Raw genomic sequence first — 21,928 nt, 5'->3', positions numbered from 1 at the left:
AAACGGTCACGGTTGCACCCAAACGACCTTACGAATGAATATTTTAGGGCTAGTCTGCAAAAAATTTCTCGTAGGACGAAATGCGCCGTTTAAAGAGTAGGTCAGTGGTATTTCTATCTACGATTTGAACAGAAACATCTAGATGATTTACTAAGGGATTAAGAGTTAAGTGCGTAATAATAACAATACGATTTCTATAGAATAGAATTAAGAAAAATACAAGCAAGTGAAGTGACGAGAATTAATAAAAATACAAGCAAGTAAAGTGACGACAACAAAACTCCCACAAAACTAGTAAAAATAGAAATCTAGAAACATAGAAAGATAGAAAACATAGAAATCTAGAAAAATAGAAACATAACAAAGTTCCTATAAAAATAAAAATCAACTGAAAAACAATGACCTCTATTTCCAACTCGCAAATATAAAACCCCTACAAAACTGTTGTTAAAAATTAATGAAATTAGAAATCAAGTCCAACGACGATTCCATGTTTTCAAAATCAAATGCTAGTCGAACTTTGGAATTTTTGTCAACAATTGAAGCACTTGGGTGCCGAGTGGTAACGAAGCTGTCGATAATCAAGAGATGAAGAAACAAGAAAAACAAGGGAAAAAATAAATAAATAAATCGGAAGCAATACGACCAGCGTGTTAACCGAAAGTGAATCGATCGCTGTCACTAAATTTAGACGTCAGTAAGCCTCTTTCCACGGCGATGACGCCTGACAAGAACTAATTGAGGGTCCGCCGATTGCTGCAAGCTAACGAAGACACGATTATGCACGCTCTACAAGATTCGGTAATCAGGGGTTCGGTTCCTTTTAATGGATCCTGGCCATACGTGCCAATCACGTGGACCCCTGCTGTTGATACAGCGAGCATGAAAAATAATCATTCGCTTAACCCTCGCCTTACATCTCGCTGTTTAAACTCGATTTTTGTTCACTGACTTCGTTCAGATGATACGTTCGTATCTTTCGGTACAGAGACGTGATAATGGTAATAATTGCTGCTGAGGTGAAAATAATATTTCACCGAAGTCAATTCGATCGAGAAAGTGTAGCAATATATTTTTAATTGATCGATCTTATTGATCTGCAGTTTCATCAAACCTTTAATCATTGTAATTTACAATAAGAGCTGGAGTTATTTAAGTTCGGTTGTTCTTCACGTTGTTTGCTTTTCAAAGTCAATAAATTTTAAACAAAGGAGAATCTTTTTATTAGATTGTTTTACCTTTGACTCTTCCATTATTTTTTTAACGAAATTATTTTAAGAGTAACTTGCTGTTAATTGCTGACAATAAATGTCGAAAAGTTATGAATTATTGCGGAATAATTTCGTTTACTTGAAATCAAAACTTTTTCCACTACGCGGCGTGAATTTTGGTTTCTTTCGTATAACTATTGTGACAATTTCGTATAACTGTTGTAATATTTGAATGTAATATTGTACAAATATATCGATTAATTAATTAATAAATAATTAATTAATAATCGAAGTAATATATTTCTCATATGCAACGCTGTTTATAATACTGAACATTTATCTTCATAATATTAATTTGAGTTATGTATTTATACATATCCGAAACTGCATTTAACAAGACAATTATAAGTAGATTTTTATGCGCATTCATATTTTCAAAATTATCATTTAAAAAGATGGAATCAAAATAAAAAAAATGTTTTATGTACTAACATGCATAACTGCATTTGACTGCCCCGTGAAACCTAATACCAATTTTTATATACTAAATTTAAACCTAATTTTTATACACTATTATGTTACTATAAAAGCCCAATGAAAGCGCATTTTTCATTTCAGAGTATTATCTAGCATTTAAGTAACGTAAAATCTTTTTATCGCTGATACTTATTATTACGTGTATTATTATATTATAATTAATTTAAAATATTTATAAATAATCGTCTTAAATGTTACAGAAGCACTAATTTGGATCTGCAATTCTGCAACTTGAAGTGGCACATAAATGTAAAAATAAATATAAAAGTAAGAGTATTTTGTATCGATTAATTTAAGAAATAAAATAAATGATTTACATTACAACGAATTACATTACTCTTCTGTAAGTAGAGTGTATTATTGCCTGGGATAAGAGTAGATAGGAATTTCTATTCATTTCGGACAGATCAAAAATCAATATAGAACCAATATTCTCTATCTCCGTTTAACATTAACTACCGTGGAGAACTCTAGCAAAATGGAGGATCTGTTGTAGCTAAATCCACTCATCTCGTCTTTACGCGATGCTGGTTACGATCCATGGGATGTAACAATACTGCATTAACTTTCCAATCTTTATAACTCAAATTATAGGAAATTTCTATCTCTATTGAAACGCAATTGCAAAATCATAAAAAAAAAATTACAAATATCATTAAAAAAAAAAAAAAAAAAAAAAAAACAAATTCAATTTCATTTCCCTAGAGTCTATACGCAGATATTACACATTTCAAAATACCTGGATAATTTTAAACTCTCTATATAAACAAAGAAAAAAGATATTTGAAGGAATTCAACAAATTTTTAAAAATTATTTTCAGATATTGAAATTGCGATTAATTATATTTAGAAATGAGACGAGTAATTAATATATTCATGATATTTACGATTACAAATATAATTCATATTTGTAACAGCGATTACATTCAAAGGGTCAAAACTCCCGAGCAGGGGGATACAAATGTAAAGTAACAGTTGCGCTGGCAACTGGGTTCGCGGACCATAACGAGTGACCGAACCGTGTACAATAATTCGTCGCTTTCTTCTACTTTCAAACTCGTCGGCATATCGCTGGATAAAAATGATTAAGAAGCAACAAGCCCGTTTGTTTTGCCTGGCAACTGATTGCGGGCCGTAACGAGTGACCAAACCGTATACAATCATTCGTCGCCTTCTTTCTGAACTCGTCGGAAGTATGATATCGCTGGATAGAAACTATTTCAGAAGCAACGAACTTATCAACTGTTTTGCCTATTTTGTTTTGCTGAAGCATATTTGAAACTGAGAAAATATTACAATTTTGGAACAAAACATTCTCGACAAATGGGAGAAGAGTTCGAGTCGACTCTTAACCGAAATTCGTGCGATATCCACGAGAAAATTTCCGCGAGGTGTCTATCGAAACGAAATTCCAAGCACGCGAGAAGCAACATCGACGCGGAGGCAAGAGCCGAAGAGGAACGAAGTGGCGACACGAAGCGCGAAACCGAGTAACGGAAAGTGCATTTCCGCCAGAAGCGGAGGTTCACGGAAGAAACAAGGAGGATTGTTTCGCTTTTCTCGCGCCGATCAAAGACCATCGAGATTGCGGAACCACTTATGGCCATCTACTTTCGACCGGCGCCGCGTCGTTCTAGTTGCGCCGCCGCTCTATTCTCGCCGATCTCCAAGAGCGCCGGGAACCAAGCGTCGTCAGCTTTTTTAACTCGATCGTCGCCGGATATGCGGAGCTCCGTCTTTTTCCAAAGCTGTCCTCACCCATCGAGCCACGTGGATCGAGCCACCGTCCCCTTTTTATCCTGTCCTCGGCATCCCCTCGTCGCGACCAACGCGACACACTGACACCAAATCAATTTACGAAAAGTCCTCGATCCATTCCGAGACTGTTTCGAGTGCTTCTCGAAACCTTTGGAAAATTTCCATAGCGATTTTGAACGTACGTGAATTTCTCGAATTTCGACGTACGAGTGTAGAAGCAATTTCTGTATTTTAAATATTATGCTTTTATGGTAACTGACGTAAATAATTGGATTTGTTAGTGCAATTTCACTGAGAAGTTGATATTTTTTTGTTCATTTTACGTTTCGACGATTATCCATTGACCATTAGTTTTTATATTCATTTCTAATATATAGCTGAATTTCTGAATAAATTAGCTGGATTTCAGTGTAGTTGAGCAATTTTCACGACGGGACTTTGAATGAAAAGATTTTATTCTTGCTTTTCCGCTTATTTTTTAATATAGGATCATCTTCCTTTTGGTTGATGGATCGAACACATTCTGTATACAAAATTATAAAATACTTGTTGCAAGAATAATATAAAATAAAAGAATGTAATAACTGTTAAAGATGATCCCATTAAATATTAAGATTTATTAATATAATAGAGTCTGACTATTTAAATACTTTTCTTGTCTCTGCATTAAATCTTACAATTTTTGTATTTGACAAATAATCGCGATAGTCGAATGTTATTATAGTCTTAATAAAATTACTAAAATTACTAAAATGCGTAATATAATAATACATATGATATATTAACATAATTTTCTATAAATGTCCAATGCATATTTTTATGATCAATTGTACGTCTTTTAAATATTGTTTTATAACTATAATGTAAATATAACTAACATAATAAATATAATAAAAAATTTTCTCTAAATGTCCTATAAATATAATAAATATAGTAAAAAAATTTTCTATAAATATTCTATGTCCTATAAATTTTATTAATATATAATTATAATATATAATATGTAATATAATAAATATAATTAATATAATAAAAAATTTTCTATAAATGGCCAATGCATATTTTTATGATCAATTGTACGTCTTTTAAATATTGTTTTATAACTAATATGACAAATATAATTAATATAATAAAAAATTTTCTATAAATGTCCTATGAATTTTCTATAAATGCATGTTTTCATGATCAATTGTACGTCTTTTAAATACAGTTTTATTCTTTCCCTTCGATACTCTATTAATATGACGTTCTACTTTTGTAAATAATTTATCAGCGGCAATATCGGGGACAATTTCGCCTGGACAAATATTGATTCTGGAACAGTGTCCAATGGCACAGTTTTCTCCTTTGCACGTACCGTCAGGAGTTGGTAAAGAATGACCTCGACCGTAAGTACCAACCCTGTTACGAGCTGTTCGAATGACTTATTAAGTTACACCTCCCGGGAAAACCGACACCCCACTGCTTTTTTTCCTCCCCCTAGAAACTTTCAGACATCTTTGAAACGGTTGGCCAAACTTCTTTTTCTCTCCCCAACTCTTTGGCCGGGTAAAATTCTTATCGATCCCCTCAGTGCCATTTTTTCCCCTTTCTGCCTTCCAGCGCCGAATAAAAGCCCAAAAAAGAGATACAGTTACGAAAACAAAAACAAACGACTAAATTATTCTCGATAGAAATGGCTCTGCCGATATATTTCGTCTCTTTTCTTTCTCAAATAAACATTTACCAGATATAAATACATTCGTTTGCAAATGATTGTCTAACGCCAATAAGAACGGGCTCAAATATTTAGTTATTCGGATATTTGGACATTCGCAGGTATATTTGTATAAATAAACGCGATCAAAGCGAAATTCCAATATACTTTCGGTTTACAGATTTATCGTGTAATTCAAGTGCAGCGTAGCGTATACTTTAATCACCGTATTATGTATAAATTTAACAGCGAATGTTCGATTTCATTGTCCTTTTGCTCCCTCAAAGGGATGTTCGACCCTTTTGCTTAAATTCAATTCCATACACAGTCAATTTCATTCATTAAATCCTCAAAGCTAATGTTGCATTTAAAAATGCATTTGAGACGCTAAATAAGTATGAATGATTATTAACTGTTGACACAATGTTCAATATTCGCGATTTATCCATGATTTTTGGATAAATGAAAATTATTCAGAATTTAGCGATTAAATATTTATTATTATCAGTGGTAAATTTGAAGGTTAAAGCTAACCAAACACTGTAACTGATGTAACTGATGTTTCATTATAAAAACGTAGATTATGCATCAAAGTGACCCATGAATTAACATTAAATTAACGTCAAATAGCTTTGAACTCTGTTCTATTTTAGTAAAAACTGATTTAGTAATATTAACGCTCTCGAAAAGATATTTTAAGAGTGACGTGAAGAAGTTAGATCTATCGGCAATAATTAATTAAAAACTTTTAATTGTAATGAATATAAAAAGATCAATTGATACAATTTTAATTGACTTAAATTTAATCGATCAATATATAATACATGCAATATGATGACCAATGTGTATCGAATATGATGAATCATAATTTGATTAATATTATTTTCAAGGAAACGTATAAACTCACTATAGAATTTTTACAAAGAATTATAAAGAATTTAATATACGAAGTGATGAAAATAGCCAAAATAACATTTTTTCATTTAAGAGTGTTCGAAATAATCGAATTTGAAATGTATTTGAATCTAGTTCGACATAAAGTAAAAGTGGTAGATAATAGTGAGTAAATTTTGGAATATAAGGCCCCAAGGAAAATAAACTTTGAGTACATTTCGTTAAAATAGCACATTTAGTTAATTAAACAACAGTTTAAAAACATTGTTAAAAACAACTATTTTCTATTATTAAATATGCGACTTGTAACATATATAAATATTGCAATATGGATACATCGATGTTAAAAGTATAATTATTATATAATTATAAATATTATATTATAAATATATAATATAATATGATATAATATAGTATAATATAGTATAATATTATATTATATTATTATAAATATATAATATAATATAATATTATTATATAATTATTTTTAAGCTTTGTTTCTCCAAGCTCCTGTCCCCGATATGACATAATTTCCAAACTCGAATTTTCCTCGAAAATTATAAATATATAACATAATATAATATAATATAATATTATATTATATTATTATAAATATATGATATAATATAATATTATTATATTATTATAAATATATGATATAATATAATATTATTATATTATTATAAATATATGATATAATATAATATTACTATATTATTATAAATATATAATATAATATAATATTATTATATAATTATTTTTAAGCTTTGTTTCTCCAAGCTCCTGTCCCCGATGTGACATAATTTCCAAACTCGAATTTTCCAAAAATCCATTTTTCTTGCCATTGCTAAACGACTAGGCATTAATCATTGAAAGAATTTCTTACGCTACTTTTATACAAAATTACTATAATGTTTATTTCGACAAAAATTACTATAACGTTTACTTTTTCCTCCTACATTCTTAGCAACAAATAATAATTTATGCAAAACTTGCGGCTATTGGTTCAGTTATGCCCCTTACTGTAATTATGTTCGACTGTATTATGTGTTCAGCCTGAAACCTTGTTTTCTTTTTTCTAACGACACACGGGGAGAGAAACCGAGGCATGCACGAGCCTCCACCCACGAGCAACAGTGACCCGAACGTCCGCGTATCGCAGATGATCCAAGAATCCCGATCATCTACCTCGGACGATCGGTGCGATTGGATTTCGCGAATGGCGCAGCAGCAGCAACTAGACAGCATCTAAGGTATCTAATTGGAAATTGGGCTACTCCTCTGAGTACCAAGGATCGCGGAATGTTGGCCGACGTGGATGTTGACTGTCTTCGTTTCCGTCGCAGGCTCCTCGCGTAAAGATAATTAACTATCCCGGCGAGGCTGCAGCACGGATTCACGTCCATTATTCACCGCTTTTGTCCCCCTTGCTTCTTGTCTGTCGCGCGAAATTCCCGCGACACTTTGTCCGCTAGAGTGACGAAGATAGAAAGAAACAGAGGTATTCGACCCCCTGTCGAACTGTAGACCCTTGCAATATTCGATTCAATTCCACACGATCCGCGATAACAGCCGCCCGTTAAATATAATCGGCCCTCGATTCACGTCATTCGTGTATTTATCGTTGTCACCGTCGCGACTGAGGCCTCGATTAACGATCGGCTCGAACATAACCGCCGCGGCGGTCGGCGAACGGTGAACTCTTTATAAGGCAGAAAGCGCAAGGAAATGGAAAGATTGTCAGGCACTGTGCTAAAATCGTATTCAAAGGCCATTGTAAGTAGAGTAGCATTTCTGACGCTGATGAGTCCGTATCATTCGTTAAAATTGTTCCAATATCGGTAGCAGGGACGGTTTATAGAATTTTTTAACATAGAAAATAACCACAAAGGAAATAATCACTGTCTGGCATAGCGACGTGCTTTAACAAGCAAACTGACGAGTTGGATTAATTCCAGCGTCTCGTTTTTTTCAGACTGCGGATTTCCCATGCATTCCCATGGGAAATTTCGAAATGGGATAACATATCAAATATCCAGAATATAGCGAATTTTTTTTGCACGTTATAACATGTACATTATAATTTCTTAATATTATTAATTTGTAATAAATATTCCATGACATTACAATATTAGGTAAACGTTCCTTTAGAATCCATTTTTTAATCATATTCGTGACAACAGGAATCTATTTTTATTTTAGTTTTCACTATTTCATTCTCATCAAATAATTTTCAATCGTTCGAATCGATGAGAATTCGGCTGGAAAACGAAGTTTAAATTAATTTCATTCACTTGGCCTTGACCTGCATTGAGCATCCATCACGTATTCATTATCCGAATGTAATGTATGCGATATGCTTTTAAAGATAGCAAAAGGTGAAACAATGTCTGAAGTGAAATTTCATTACAAAGGGCCTACGTGTGTACATATCCAAAAACAGATTAGCGCTGTACATTAAATACTAAAAAATAAAGTTCGTACAAATATTCATTTCGTACAAAGAAAACGCGAAAGACTAAATCGCTTTTCGAGATGTTCCAATTTCAGAACTTTCGTTATCTATCCTTTTTGACAATGCACGATTGAATACGTTTCATAGCACGCGACCAGCATGAAGGTATACCAGCACATAACGCATGAACTATGATCGTGCGTCTTCGTATACAAATATGGCAAACAATGAACGATACAACGAACAATACTTCAACACAATTGTTATCACACCATCCACAAACTTCAGCCTTTCTAAGTTCTCTATCTTCGAATTCTATAGTCCAATAATAATATATAGTCGATTCTTTTAATATCTATTATATTCTATATAAAAATATATATACTACTTCTATAATTTTAGTAATAAACATTTTAGTAATAAACAGCATAAATTAGTATTTAGTACTTTAATATTTAGTATTTATTAAATTTAGTATTTAGTATTTAATATAATTTTAGTAATAAATAGTATAAATTAGTATTTAATACTTTAATATTTAGTATTTAATATAATTTTAATAATAAATAATATAAATTAGTATTTAGTACTTTAATATTTAGTATTTATTGAATTTAGTATTTAGTATTAATATAATTTTAATAATAAATAGTACAAATTAATATTTAGTACTTTAATATTTAGTATTTATTACATTTAGTATTTATTACATTTAGTATTTATTAAATTTAGTATTTAACATAATTTTAGTAATAAATAGTATAAATTAGTATTTAGTATTTAGTACTTTAATATTTAGTTTTTATTAAATTTGGTATTTAGTATTTAACATAATTTTAGTAATAAATAGTACAAATTTAGTATAAATTTTCCATATCTTTCCGGATTTTTATTATTCAAATACTCTATAAATTATTCATTCTATTATTCAAATACTCTATAATACTTGAACATTCCATTATCCAAACAAAATATTTGTAATCTTTTTGCGCCAATTTGTTTTATACTATATGTTTATTATGTTTCGTATAATTTAATAGAAATTATAAATAAGACACAAATAAAATTTTAAAATAGAAATAAGATACAATTTATACTTTAATATAAGATATAAGATACAAAATTTTACTAAAAGAAAAAAAAAAAGACAATACTGATAGAATTGGAACACATAAGAAGTTATGTTTAATTCGACGATAAATTAATACTTTGTTTATGAATGACAAAAATTTTTTAGATTTAATTTTTCTACAAACTGAAACCACGAAGAAAAATAGTAAGGATGTACAAATTCAACGCGAGAAAAATAGTTATTCTGTTAAAAATTCTAACCAAAGCAAACACGTTTGTGTTCTCATTAATTCGGACATTAAAGACTATATTATATTTATTGAATTTATATTGTTTAATTGAATTAACATATTTTTAAAAGAGATGACAAAATACTTCGTTTATAAACAATCTACTAAATTTGTTTAAATACTATATAAAAAAAAAAATTGATGCCTCTGCCTTTCATTACTCTACCTCGGAAAGAAAGGAAAAAGAATTTGAAACATCGGATGACAGAAGGAATTGATTTATACAAAAAAGGTAGCATGGTTCTATTGGAACGACGAAATGCAATTGCACTTTGCAGCTGCACCGTTGAACTGGTGAAAAAAAAAAGGCACGATTATAGAAAGTTAGACCTCGTTAAACCATTCAACTTTTTTCTTTTTTCTTTTTTGCCCTGTCACTTTTTCCTATTTTCGACCGAAAAAGAGATATGACCTGTCCCAGTTACGGATTGCAAATGGAAAGCTTATCGCTCGATTGAGGTTTCCATTAATAATCACTCAATGGATAGTAAATCTGCGTCCCAAGAGTTATTATTACTTCGTAATACAGTGTCTATGTTGCGTTTAAATCGTGTTATCATAATTGAACTGTTGTTATAGATATTTACTGACATAAGTAAGGAGGCCACGTGATATATTCTTGAGACATTTCCAAACTAGAAAATGAAGCGTTTTATTTCTTCATGAATAGAAATTGCACACGATATACTGAAGCTACCTTATAAAGGGTTCACGTATATTCGAGATTCTCATTTAACCTCCGAATCTATTTACGCTGATCGCGTTATTTCACGTAAATATTAAAGTATAAAAGTACAAAATATGAGATACAAAAGATACGAGAATTATTTATTGCAAAGATCAATCTTAGTGAAATAAATGAAACGAAACTTGAGAATACGGAAATTCAAATCGTGAAAGAGAGAAGAAATTGAACTAGAGGATAAATAAATATAAATATAAATAAATATAAATTATGCATATAAGTATTATAAGAATAAGAAGTTATTTTATATAAATATAATGTATAATGATAGAAGAAATTAAATTTACTTTAAGCTCATTTCATATAATTATAAATAAGCATAAATTAAATAAAATCATAATCTATAATACAACCAAACAAGTCCATATTATCCCAAACTTTCCAACACGTTAAATTCAAAAAAATAAGTACAAACTTGAACTAGAGAATAAATCTAAAGCAAATCGAATAAATATAAATATGAATAAATTATATATATATATATATATATATATATATATATATATATAATAATTATAAGAATAAGAAGTTATTTTATATAAATATAATATATAATAGTGGAAGAAATTAAACTTACTTTAAGCTCATTTCATATAAACATAAATTAAACAAAATCTTAAATAATCTATAATACAACCTTTGAAACAAGTCCATACTACCCCAAACTTTCCAACACGTTAAATTCAAAAAAATAAATACAAACGTGAACTAGAAAATAAATCTAAAGCAAATCGAATAAATATAAATATGAATAAATTATATATATATAATAATTATAAGAATAAGAAGTTATTTCATATAAATATAATATATAATAGTGGAAGAAATTAAACTTACTTTAAGCTCATTTCATATAAACATAAATTAAACAAAATCTTAAATAATCTATAATACAACCTTTGAAACAAGTCCATACTACCCCAAACTTTCCAACACGTTAAATTCAAAAAAATAAATACAAACGTGAACTAGAAAATAAATCTAAAGCAAATCGAATAAATATAAATATGAATAAATTATATATATATAATAATTATAAGAATAAGAAGTTATTTCATATAAATATAATATATAATAGTGGAAGAAATTAAACTTACTTTAAGCTCATTTCATATAAACAAAATCTTAACTAATCTATAATACAACCTTTGAAACAAGTCCATACTACCTCAAACTTTCCAACACGTTAAATTCAAAAAAATAAATACAAACTTGAACTAGAAAATAAATCTAAAGCAAATCGAATAAATATAAATATGAATAAATTATATATATATATATATAATAATTATAAGAATAAGAAGTTATTTCATATAAATATAATATATAATAGTGGAAGAAATTAAACTTACTTTAAGCTCATTTCATATAAACAAAATCTTAACTAATCTATAATACAACCTTTGAAACAAGTCCATACTACCTCAAACTTTCCAACACGTTAAATTCAAAAAAATAAATACAAACTTGAACTAGAAAATAAATCTAAAGCAAATCGAATAAATATAAATATGAATAAATTATATATATATATATATAATAATTATAAGAATAAGAAGTTATTTCATATAAATATAATATATAATAGTGGAAGAAATTAAACTTACTTTAAGCTCATTTCATATAAACAAAATCTTAACTAATCTATAATACAACCTTTGAAACAAGTCCATACTACCCCAAACTTTCCAACACATTAAATTTAAAAAAAAAAAAAAAAAAACACAAAGCTAATGAAGGAAACACGACAAAACAGAAACGTTAGAAAATCCCGTGAAAATACCATATGTAACGTGCAACACATCAGTCGCCCCGTCTACACCATGGGGCTGGACCGGAAGCCAGCCACGAGTCGTCGCGTCGCGTCGAACAGAGGCAACGCGATATCTGTACTGTCGTACAGAACGATCACGTCGAAGCTGAGGATCCAAATCTGAGGCGAGGAACGTTCACAAAACCGGGCACAACGTCGCGTCAACGTCAATGCGATCGTCCAGCGAACGGGCGACTAATCGCGAACGAACCGATTAAAAGGCACGCGGCGTGCCATCCGAATTAACGCCCGAGCAGAACGAACGACGCCTCAGCGTCGTTTCACTGGCGATCGGCAACTGAATGCGTTGCGATCTCGGTTCGGACTTGAATGTAACCGAGAGAGGATTGTTGGGGATCCACCCCTCGTGCCATGGGGATGGGGGATGGTAGAGCGAAGGGGTAGCGAAGCGAGGATTAGGGGTGGGGTGGGGAGAGACGAGACGAGGAACGAGAGTGTCGGTGAATTCACACCGGGAACGCTCGGGAGCTTCTGCGCACTACTGCCCCAGTAACACACCCCCGTAAACCAGCCGTGGAAAATTCGAACAACGTGCGAGCTGGAACAAAATTCTCTGTTTTCGTCGGGCATCCGTGAGAAGTGGGGACTGCCGGTGTTTCTGCGGCGTGGAAACGATCGGAGGGAATTTTCAGAACGACGGACAGGGGCCGATGGATTTTGGACTGGTCTCGACCTCGACCTCGACCTCGGGCTCGAGGTAATCCATTGCGTGGGTAAATTCGTTCATTCGAAGGAAATGAACAACGGATAAATTTGGTGAATTTATTTCGGATTTAGGATTATCCATAAATGTTTCCTGATTTTTCTTACTTTCGAAATTGATGATCGAGGATGTAATGATATTTCTAACGGAGGACATATAGAAATTTCCATGAAAAATTTGATTGCAACGAATTATTTTGTATCTATATATCTATTTACAATATTTAATATTTGTATGAGATTGAGAGAATTGATTGATTAATTGTTTTACGGCAATGCTGTAACCAGGCACGAGGTTATTTTATATAAATATAGTAATACGTAAGGATAGAAAAATGGACATTTGTATAAATTATTCCTATTATCACAAAATTATTTGTGTAGATTTTTGTTATTCTATAGAAGGATCACTAGACATGTATATAAAATTGTCATAATATTTATAAATGACGTTACTAGTAATTTTTATTAATATTCTGCATTATATTCTAATTCTATTAATATTGTCATTATGTTGCAAAAATAAGGAAACAGATATTCACATAAAATAATCACGTTGTAAAATAAAATTTTCTAATTAGACATATGTATGTACAATTGCCACAAAATTTATAAATAATAATTTTCGTTAATATTCTATATTGCCATTTTATACAAAAAATAAGGAAACAGATATTTATATAAAATAAATATTTATTATTCTACGCAGGAAAAATGAATGTTTACGCAAAACAAGCTTCCTGTCATAAAATATCGAACAAACATTGAAACTTTATAATTTTCTTCTTACAATTAGTTCAACCTTGAAAGATTTAATTCTACACACAGGATTGAGAAACTTATAAAGTAAATATAAGAACGCGATTGCTACTTCCTGCATAAAGATCAATCGTAGAGTAATTGCTGAGTTCACGCGGTTATTACGGTCAATAACCGCGGACCCTAAATTTCAGCAAGTTATACTATACTTTTCAACCCTCCTCCAGAGTGTGACACACGTGAAACACAATACGCAGCGTAATTGCGATTCGTCAAGCCACTAATTAGTCACAAAAGCATAGGTTCGGTTGACGAGATTTATCCGGAAGAACGGTTTAATTGTGGTCTAAAAAATATACTCCTGAAAATCCCTCTATTGTGAACATTGCTACCCTCTGCCTATTCGACGACTTCGACGAGAAGGGAGGAAAGTTGACCCCCACATTATACTATCTGATATCGCGACCATCCAGATCGTCTGTTGCGATTCATCTCCCCTGATAATTGAGTTCCCTATCTTGATTGTTTCACGGCAATCAATTGCTTTGTTCGTATGAAAGAGTCTCGTTTGTTCGCTTGTCCAGCAAACTTATTTTTCTTTTTCCTTTTTTTTTTTTTCTTTCTCTTCCGTATCAACAGCGGATAAAATGTTTGTGTTAAAATTAGAACATTTTTAATTTACCATATATAAAGTGTATGTACACGTAACGAAACTTTCAGTGAACCTCCTTGAAAACCCAAAAATTACAGTAGCTACAAAATGTAACAACACTGTGTATTTATCATTCACATAATTAACTGAATTCAGTTATATATTTCATTTACCACAAATTTATTTTGCTTATTATATTTCATGTCAAATATTGTTGCACTACCATGAACATAAAAAAAAAAAGAAAAAAGATACTTTCTTGTATAAATATTTTTCATAACCAATATATATATATATATATATATATAAACATGTTCTTTATCAAAATTAAAACACTTGCAAACACACGAAATAAATCCATAAAGAATTCTTCAATCGACATTTTCATTAGAATACTTCTCGCAATTTTTTTTCCTTTTTCTTTTCATACAGAAATTACTATCGAATTGTCTTTTTATATTTTATACAAATATAATTTTCTATTATATTTTGTATTTTTATATTTTTTTCTGCCATCCAATTTTATATTATACAATTTTCTTTTTATATTTTATATTTTATTACCAAAGGTCCCTAATGAATAAAACTTGATAAATAACCAACTCGGTAAACCAATATTCATAAAAAACAACAGATTTCATGGAATTCAACGAAAATTCAATTTAACGAACGAAAATATTCATCCTAACCGACACTCAGAGAAAAGATGAAACGAAATAAAATTACTAACTAATATTACTACAAATACGTACGCGTTGGAAAATACCAGCAACACATACACACGCAATTGTTACTCACCGGTCGAAACTCGTGTTGCACTGGCTCGTCTCGATTTCCATCCGGATTACAGAGTCTCTTCTGCCGATCGCTGTATTTGCGAACGAAACGTCACAAAGCAGTTTGACAAACTTTTCAGAAATTTTCTTTCCCATCTTTGCGACGAGTTGTACGTGGTGGAAAAGAGCGCGCGTTTGATACTCGTTTCAATTTTTAGAGTAAAAGGAACAAAGAGAGAGAGAGAGAGAGAGAGTGAGAGAAGTTTTCAGAAGTTCAGAAGGCACAGGAGAGGACGGACGAGTCGAAAATTAGTACAAGTCTAGTATAATTAAGGGGTTTGGCCGTATTGAGCGTGTAAAATTCATAGCAACATTTAACAATTGTTTCCTGATTTAAAGGAAAATTTATTGTTACACACAGATCTTGACGATTATCTCTACAAAATGGACAAACTGTAATGCACCACCAATTTGGACGGCTGTGTAAATATTTTCTACTTTCTCTCTTGTAACAATATAAATCGAAACACGTACAGTTTTTTTAAATATTTCAAACTCTCTCTGTCATAGACATTTTTATAAAAAAAAAATCAACGTTGCTTTAAAATCCTACATGTTTCGCTAAACTGGAAATATCTGTTTTCTTCTTAACTTTAGTTTCAGGTTTGTTCAAACTAGTCGTGCATTGCGATGACACCGCGACCTTAGCCATTTTGTGAAAAAGAGAAAGAAAAATACAGAACAATCCCTCGAGATGTATATAATATCGCAAATTGTCTCCTCGTTCAGTTATAAGAAAAAAAATTGGGAAAGAATGTTATGAATTTTGCATAGCCAAGGTGACCGAACCCCTTTAAGGCAACTGATTCGCGCGCGGCGGGCACGAAGCCAATTCGTAAAAGTAAGCTCGAAAGATGTAGCGGAATTTTTCGATCAGAATTCGGCGAACAGAGTTCGTTCGGCTTCGAGTTCGATCAGTTAAAAAGATCACAGTTTCGTTAAGGCTCTGACCGACCAACGAGTTACGAAAGGATCGTGGACGGCCTTTTCTACGAGAAAAGAAAAAGAAGAAAGAGGGGAAAAAAAAAAAAAGAAACGAGAGGAAATGAAAGCGTTTGCTTATTGTCACCAGGTCGAATTTGGACGGCAATTTAAGGCACAAGAGATGTTTTCCGGTCGCGACAGCCCTCTGTTCTGCACCGATTACGAAAAGCGACACTGAAAACGAACTGCACGCGAAATACGAAGAAACGTGGACGAACCCACGTGAGCAAACGAGGCGTTCGCGAGCAAGGAGAAACGATTCTTTGGAAATTTACAAAAATACGCAAGATTTACAGAAAATGATAAAGAAAAGAAATTTCTGTGCAACCGAAATAAACAAAGTCGTGACAAGATTGTCAAACCGCGGGAGATCAAAAAAAAAAAAATTTGTTACCTGCAGAAACTTGAAGAACCAAGACAGAAGTAAATCTCGAAAGAAGTCTTCAAAACTTCCAAGCCGAGGACACTGAACCGACACCCAAGTTACGAGGAAAAAGAAAAAAAAAAAAAAAAAAAAACAGAAAAATGTCGAAAAAGAGAGAACTCGATGACAGTAACGAAACCAAAAATCAGTTCACCTTCCCCTGAAGAAAACCGGCGAAGAAGAACGAGCGGTGAAAATGAACCAAACGGGATCGAGGAGGATCGTCAAACGAGGATAAACAAATTCGAACGAGGAAGAAGAGATAAGAAAATAGAAACGAATCGAACGAACGAACACGGTGGAACAAAAGCGAAACGGGAAGACGACGAAATAGTTGGAAACTGAAACCGAAGGGACCGAGCGGAGAACTTTGGTATTCGTTACGTCGGGGAAATGATGCAAGGACGAAGGACTAGGACGAGAACAAGGATGTTACCCTGACGGCTGTCGCCAAAGAAGTGATAGGTCTGCGGCCTTGCGCGCGGTACCCAAACCAAAGACACCACCAAAGAGGATGCACATGCGCTGACAGAACCACGTCGACTCAACACGGGGATTGGTCGACACCAATGGTGGTAGTTTTCCTTCTACCCCCACTGGTTTTCATTCGCATCCTGCAAACCCCTCTCGAAACATCGCGCACGCATATACCTACACGCGCCAGAAACGAGGAACGCCTGTGTTGAAATTTCAGTTAATAACAGTTGACTTTCGCCACGAGCTTCTTTGCACGTTTTTTCTTTTTTTCTTTTTTTTTTTTCTCTCCTTTTTTCAACTTCGCGGTGGTACGAAAATTTGTTTTCGTTTCTCCTTTTGATTTTTTTGGTGGTTCAAACGAAGTTGTAGAGACATTTCCTTCTAATGCCAGTAACAGTTGTTTGTTAGTAGTATTTTATATCATTTTCGTTTTTCGTTTTTTTTTTTTTTTTTTTTTTTTTTTTCGTCTATGGGACGATAGAAGTTTCCCTTAGTTTTTGATATTTGAAGAAAATTTGAGTTTCATCGGCTAAAGTTAAACCCCCCAACTGGTTCGCGGACCATAACCGTGTACAATTTGTCGTTTTCTTTTTCTTTTGAATTCGTCGGTATGATATTACTGGAAGATACTATTAAGACTATAATATTATACTACTGAAGATAATATCATACTAATAGTATACTATTATACTACACTATACTATTAAATATAATATCATACTAATAGTATACTATTATACTACACTATACTATTAAATATAATATCATACTAATAATATACTATAATACTATTATACTATACTATAATACTATACTATACTATTATACTATACTCTATACTATCATACTTTACTATAATACTATATTATACTATTATACTATACTATACTATCATATTTTACTATATTATACTATTATACTATACTATCATATTTTACTATAATACTATATTATACTATTATACTATACTATAATACTATACTATACTATTAAATATAATATCATAGTTATATCGTAGTTATATCATAGTATATACTATACTATTAAATATAATATAATACTATTATACCATACTATAATTACTATACTATACTATTAAATATAATATCATAGTATACTATTGTACCATACTATAATTACTATACTACACTATTAAATATAATATCGTAGTATACTATAATACTATACTATACTATTAAATATAATATCATGGTATACTATTATACTATACTATATTATACTTAAATACATTAAATATAATATCATATTAATAATATACTATTATATTATACTATGACACTATACTATACTATTAAATATATATTAAATATAATACTAGCACTGTACTATTAAACTATTAAAAACTAATTCAACTCATCATTTGTTTTGCTTAGGTTACATTTAAATATGACATAAGACTGAGAAAATGTTGCAATTTGGGACAAAAAATTCCCGTCATTCCAGCACAAGAGGATATAAATATTTAATAATAATCGTTATTTCAGTATGAATTTTAATTCGAGAAATGGTTATTTAAAGAATATCATCATTTTATTTAACCAACTTATTTTGAAATAATCTTTGCAAATAATTTAATTATCAAATATTTATCGACAACTTGTATTTTGCATTTGTTTGTAAAAATAATTTCACAAATAATTTGTAATTTTCTAGTGAAATTACTTGTTCCGTTTCAATGAATTAACTCAAATAAAAGATTGTTCGATTTAGAGACGAGATGAAATTACGTATTTTTAAATTGGAAATAACGAATTAATGAAAATAACTCGTCATCTCAATTCTTTGTCTTTTATTCCGCCGCACTTATTTCAAATTATTTCTCATTTTATTTGAAATCAAATCTCCGTCCAAACGAATCAAACTTGATACAATTTCTGCGTATAAACACCTTGGTAACTTTCAAATAGAATCGGACACACCTGCGATCTTTCACCCCAATTCATTCAATTAACCTCTCGTCGAAGCTCTGCGAGCGCCGTTGCCTCTCGGGCAATAATTTTTACAACGATTTCGGTAATATTCTTGAGGCCGAATTTAAACAAGCGAGGGTACAAAAGGTTTGAACGAGGAATCGGGCTTTATCAGATGAGGGGGTGCAAAAAGGACGGTAATGCGAGTGCGCAGGAGGGAGGTCGTACATCGAGGGGTGAGAGATTGTCACTCAGGAGCACGACGTGTAAGAGAATGGTCACCATCCCGGGGGGTGAATTGAGATGTACAGGCAATTTATGCAACGGCACTTTCGTTCGAACGTCAGCCAGCTGACCATGAATGCTTGCAAAACAGCACGGGGATGATAATACGTTGCACCCTTTGCAGGCGAGGACAAGACCTTCCTTTTCCCAGTAATCGACATTTTTTTGCCCCCCCCCCCCCAACTTCCTTCTTCGATTCATTCGAGCCAAGTAAATATTACCATCTATCTAGAATGCATTGTTAATCCTTTATGGATCGCTCATAAGTATATTTATGTATATTTATGTTTGCCATACCGGTGTTTTATATCAGTGATTCGCGAAAGTATGGAAGGACTTTTATGTGTCATGAACTTCGAAATGTTCTTGACACCAATGTTGAGACGGAGTTAGATTTGTATTGCATTATTGCGGACTTTTGTGTATTTGTAGAAAACTTTTGTGTTCAAGAGCGTATACATAGTACGTAAAAATATATAAAATAATATAAAATATAAATATAAAAAATATAAAAAATATATAAAATATATTATATATATTATATATTATATTATATATAATATATAATATATATAAAATATATAATATATATATAAAAATATATAAAATATAAAATATATAATATATATATCGAAAATATAATGCCAGTTATGATATTTAATATATGAACTTCTGTCTACGATCTACTGTTTTAAATTACTTTTACAAAAATATAAATTTGCATGAAAATCAGTTTGCAATCTAGTCATGATTACATTGACAAAATTTAGGACCAATCTGAAAATGTATATAGAAATTATGAGATATACATTGCAAACATATTTAGTGTGCACGTATAACGTGAATGAATAAACGCATATATAATAAATAAAATGACTTGTTAGTATAGTGGATTGTGGCTGTCGTGGCACTTGTGTTAAATGTCTCGTAATTTCTATATGTATTTTTAAATATGTTTTAAAGTTGACTAATTATAAACATCCTGTCTCAATACAGTGTCAATAAAATTTCATGATACATGATGCATTTATAAAAAGTTTTTATAACTGCTCGAATACTTTCGTGAGCTACTCTAAACATTCTACTAGTTATTAAATCATGGATACTTGTAATTTTGTTCGGATTTATATACTTTCGATAACAGTAAAACTGAAATATACTTCGTTAAAATACAAACTTTATGATCGTTCTTACTATTTTTATATACAATATGTAGAATGAAGAATCTTTTACCAAAGATATGGAAATTCAGCAATATTTATCACATAGCAAAGACACATAATCAAAAAATGTGACAAAACTTTTGAAAAATTAATATATTAGAACTTGGAAAGTAGATTCTCCATATTTCAATTTTTTTTTTTTTTTTTTATTACAATGCCCTATAAAAGGTTATCTAATTATATCGTATAAAAGTACGTAATTTTATTTAATAGTTTGACAAGCATCATTATTATAATTCATTATGAATTTAACTTATATTATCAGAATAGATAACTTTCTGTCGTCCATTAAGTATTCGAGACAAAATCCAGCAAAACGTCACGGTACAAGAGCGATTCACCCTTCCGGAGCCAAAAATGAATTAGTTCCACAGAAGTAGAGAAGATTGAAGCGTGAACCGGTATAATAATGTTCGTAAATGCTGTTTTATTTCTTTCTCGCGACAAACAATTCAATTATCACGGAGTCACTGCAAGCTGCAAATCTTCCATCCGAATAACATTTATTAGGTTCAAAAAGGAGCTTGCAATTCCAGGGAAACAACGAAATTCAGCGTAATTCTCTCTACCTTCAAATTTCGACATTTCGCGTTCTTTATAGCTGTTACTTTGACAAGCATCTGCGAAATAAATATCTACCAGATAATATGCTAGACGTTTCAATTGAAATTACCGACAAGAACATAAAAGAATACAAAGAGACGCTTTGGAAGAGAAATTGAAACAAAGTGAATAAAATATTTTTATTCTACTGCAGAAAATTAAACAGAAACAGAAATTTCCTTTGAATGACAGAAACAGAAATTCTTTTTGCTATCATGATACAGCCGAAACAATTGTAAAATACAGTTTATGTAAACGATATTTAAATTGAAATTACAAACAAGAATACTCTTTCAAAAAAAAGAAAAAAAAAATTTTAATAAGAAGAATAAAAAATATCTTAAATTTAAATTTAAAACAAAGGAATGAAATATTAAATACTAATTATTTTATTATATTTACATTAAATATTATTATTATTGATAAAATCCAGCAGAAACTTAAATTTTCCTTCGTACGACAAAATCAGAAATTCAAAACGAACAAAGAGAAATGTTTGCTAATGAAACGTGTTTAAGAAAGCCTGAAACAATTGCAAAACGCGGTGACTCGTACATCAAT

General features: G+C 31.1%; 1 protein-coding gene across 6 annotated transcripts in view; it reads right to left on the bottom strand.

The window, feature by feature from the left end:
• Positions 1 to 21,928, bottom strand: part of LOC122535246 (talin-1) — an 87,463-nt gene that overhangs the window by 33,725 nt on the left and 31,810 nt on the right. The window contains exon 1 of one of the 6 annotated variants that reach the window (XM_043666614.1): positions 15,403 to 15,707. The exons of 3 other annotated variants lie outside the window; for them this stretch is intronic. The gene's annotated coding sequence lies outside the window, so the exon portion shown is untranslated. Of the gene's footprint in view, positions 1 to 7,385; positions 7,408 to 8,525; positions 8,535 to 15,402; positions 15,708 to 21,928 lie in introns of those variants that run through there. 2 more of the 6 variants (XM_043666615.1, XM_043666617.1) reach the window with 2 other exon arrangements.

This window comes from Frieseomelitta varia, unplaced genomic scaffold, assembly GCF_011392965.1.
Source record: "Frieseomelitta varia isolate USP_RPSP 00005682 unplaced genomic scaffold, Fvar_1.2 scaffold_686, whole genome shotgun sequence".
Lineage (NCBI taxonomy): Eukaryota > Metazoa > Arthropoda > Insecta > Hymenoptera > Apidae > Frieseomelitta > Frieseomelitta varia.
This window is presented reverse-complemented; position numbering and strand designations above follow the sequence as displayed.